A 3672-nucleotide genomic window follows, 5' to 3' on the forward strand; every position below is an offset into this window, starting at 1 on the left:
AGCATCTGCTGTGTACAAACATCTGATAGATGTCTTTAAGATGTCAGTTTTACATACACTCTAAATCATACACATCTTAAAGACATCTTCTAAATGTCTATTTGACATCTGATAGGAAATGCCCTATAGATGTATTGCAGATGAGCAAACACTCTAAAAATACTTTTTGCAGATGTAAATGCAGACCTCAAATAGACGCTGATGAACGTAGTGTACTCATAACAAAATGAGCTTTTAGCAGATATAAGCCCCTATACACATTTAAAGTTTACTTTCTTCTTAAAAATGGACCAAAATGTTGATGATCTCATCCTACACTACGCCGATTTCGTCCAATCAAATTCTCACTACAGTGTCCCTCCCTCCCCCTGCAACCAACTAAATATTTGTGGGCAAAATCCAGTCTTTTTAATAGGAATCCATGCAGTTTGGAATTTTGCATGAGGGTGAAACATTTCCTCACACAGATTTTGCATTGGGTTCAACCCCTGATAGCACACGTACATCACGGAGACGTCTATTTGACGCATTTACTGTACATCTGCAAGACATATTTTTAGAGTGTTTGCTCATCTGCAATACATCTATAGGGCATTTCCTATCAGATGTCAAATAGACGTTATGTCTTTAAGATGTTTATGATTTAGAATGTATATTAAACTGACATCTTAGAGACGTCTGTCAGATGTTTTATACACAGCAGATGCTTTCCAGATGAAGCGATCTTTAATCTTGCAGACGTATGTGTGCTATCTGGGACTGGTCATGTGAATTCGCCATGTTGACCAACAGAAAGTTGCTTGGTTTGAAAGTGACTTTTGAGCTGTGCTTCATATATCACTACACTATTGACAATAGACAACAGACTCTTTACCAACGAATTTTCATCAAAATCTTGCTAATTTGATCACGCTTTAACAAGTAGCAAATCCTGCACTCTCCGAAATCACTGCCTATACCTTATATAGTGCACTATTTGAGGGAACAGCCATTGTAGTGGTGTCTGAAACCTTTTCATAAATGAGTGCACTCATTCAATCGCATAATACACTGCAATAACAACCAATGTACACTCAACGGCTGGCACTTAAAAATACCTATGCACTGTGTGGGTTGTACGGGAATTTATTCGGCGGGATGCATACAGTGCATGGGTAGCCGTTAGCTACACTCATTATTGAGGTGAATTATGGGATTGAATGAGTGCACATAATGTCCACTATGGACAAATGGCTGTCCCCTCAAATAGTGCACTATATAAGGGTATAAGGGTTGGGTTTTGGACACAGCTGGGATTGTACTGTTTTGCATACTACATACTGTAACATATGCTTTATAAAGTATGCAGTATGCAGTGTATACAGATGTAGTATGCACACAATTACAGTTCTCTTCCTAGACTTTAATAGTAACTATTTGATTGATCAAGATAGTTGTCCTTTGTATTATTTTTTACATTTGTTGACATTAGAAATGGAATTTCCTGTTATAGCGATTAAATGTTTTTTAAGTTGAGGAATAATAAAAATGATCGTTGCTGTGTTTGACTGTCTCTTTAAAAAAAAAAAAAAAAACTCATAAAGCGCCTCATTGTCCCGGGATGCTGAGGGTGTGTGTATAAGCTACAGCCACGTTCCTCAGCATCTGTGGTTCGTCAAAGACATGTCCTAACATTTGCTCTGTAAATGTCTGAGCAATACAACGAACAGTATATATTTGGCTAAGCAACGCCAAACTGGCTCCGGTAAGCATTTGTTCGTTTTAAAAGCTTATAGTCGGTATTAAAGTATATGGTAGCCGCTTCGATTTTAGTCAGTTTTATATGAACTGCCCTGAAAGACAAAATACACATCCTGCTAATGCTCATCGCCACATGTTATTGTGATGTTATTAGAGTGAGTGCAGGGCTTAAGCGCGTGCACATGCATGTGGCGTCTCGGTGACAATGAAACGGCGTCGTATCTTTATATTCTCTGCATATGAGGCGGGCAAATGTTTCCTATGATGTTATGTGCAGAAACAAGAATATTTTGTTCTCGATTTTAAGGATTAGAAGTTTGTATTCATGTGGGCTGTTGGGAGTCCTGGTCGATGGATGTTGCATTAATTCCGTCTCGAGATCACTGGGAGAATGGATGTGACGTCAGAACCGCTGGTTATGAGGCTTATTTGGTGCTGAAGGAGGTTCACTGAGAAACTTTTCAAAGTATTTAAAATTCAGAATTGCAAGAATGTTTTGTGAAGCTGTTATATATGACAATAGCTGTAAAAAACCATACAATTTTCTGACCAATACAACCATGCTGAAAAGCAGCTTAAACCTGCATAAACTGCTTTCATGGTCTTTTGGCTGGTTTAGAGGGGGTTTTGGGCACTTAGATGGTGTTGGTCACACTTAGAGACCAGCTAATACAGCTCAACACCAGCTTGGCCAGGTTTGAGACCAGTTTAAACCACCTAAGGCCAACAAAGCTGTAATTATTGCTTAGGCTGGTAATTTTATTTATTTATTTATTTATTTCAGCAGGGAACTGTCCAGACAAAAGCATTTACATTTAGATGAGACAGCAACTTCCTGCAGATCTAGGTTGTACTTGCACCTTTAAATTTCAGACCATGTCTGACAGATTCTGTGTTTGTGTAATTGTCCTTTACCAGACCATTTACTTTGTCAGATGTGAGCACATCCTTGTATTTTCCTTTTCTTTTAAGCAATCTTTTAACCATCCTTTTCTTTTAACCAGTTATTAACAGTATACCTCTGATCAAAAAGTAATAGAAAATATGGAGATGTAATTTTAAATATGTGGTTTCTAGGCCTGGAAAAGTCTTTGAAAGTCATGGAAATTTATGGCGAATCATGAATCCCAAAACATAGAAATTTATTGTTCAAAATGTGTGTGAACCCCTGTAAATGCCATTGAAATTTAGTGGGCAAAAGATGTGGGAACCCTACTTGTAGTTCCAAGTGACATCAGGGAACATAATCTATATAAATCTAAGTTTTAGTGCATTCAGATACTGAAAGTTGTTCATTTCAAACCTAATTTATTGAACGAGCTTCACATAAAAGGAAATAAAGGCACATTTCTGCACTGCTGAATAAGAAAGCTCTACGATTTAGACCATATGGAAAAAACCCTCTGCAAATTCATTGATAGTCACTGAACATAAAGGAACATTGAGGAAGACAGGTATATCAGCCAATTAGAAGTTGCTTGCTGATCTAATAGCGATACTAATGTGTTCGATTACATGCTTAGACCAAGATCACATTTTCAGCTTAGGCTTGCTGTTTTTTCTTTTAAGGTCTGGGCCCATTTCCATAGTTTCTCTGAAGCTGCAAACTGTGAGTTGGCTAATTTATGAGGAATAAGAATCAATTTACTTTGCAACTTTTTATAAACCACATTAACTGCAGATAGATTAGCAAACTGATCTCAACAACAGCTGAAAAACATATTGCTATCCCTGAATCTCCATGCTTAAAGGGGTCATATGATGCGATTTCAATATTTCCTTTCTCTTTGGAGTGTTACAAGCTCTTGGTGCATAAAGAAGATCTGTAAAGTAGCAAAGACTAAAGTCTCAAATCCAAAGAGATATTCTTTATAAAAGTTCAGAGTCAACCATGCCTTCCTAAAACGGCTCGTTCTAACACGCCCCAACATA

General features: G+C 37.5%; 1 protein-coding gene across 1 annotated transcript in view; it reads left to right on the forward strand.

Annotated features, from left to right (window-relative positions):
• Positions 1-1648: 1648 nt before the first annotated feature.
• LOC107739070 (amyloid beta A4 precursor protein-binding family A member 2-like) overlaps positions 1649-3672 on the forward strand; it is a 23443-nt gene continuing 21419 nt past the window's right edge. Inside the window, exon 1 of the mRNA XM_016551051.1 lies at positions 1649-1744. The gene's annotated coding sequence lies outside the window, so the exon portion shown is untranslated. The remainder of the gene's footprint in view (positions 1745-3672) is intronic.

This window comes from Sinocyclocheilus rhinocerous, unplaced genomic scaffold, assembly GCF_001515625.1.
Source record: "Sinocyclocheilus rhinocerous isolate Xijiao unplaced genomic scaffold, SAMN03320098_v1.1 scaffold675, whole genome shotgun sequence".
NCBI lineage: Eukaryota > Metazoa > Chordata > Actinopteri > Cypriniformes > Cyprinidae > Sinocyclocheilus > Sinocyclocheilus rhinocerous.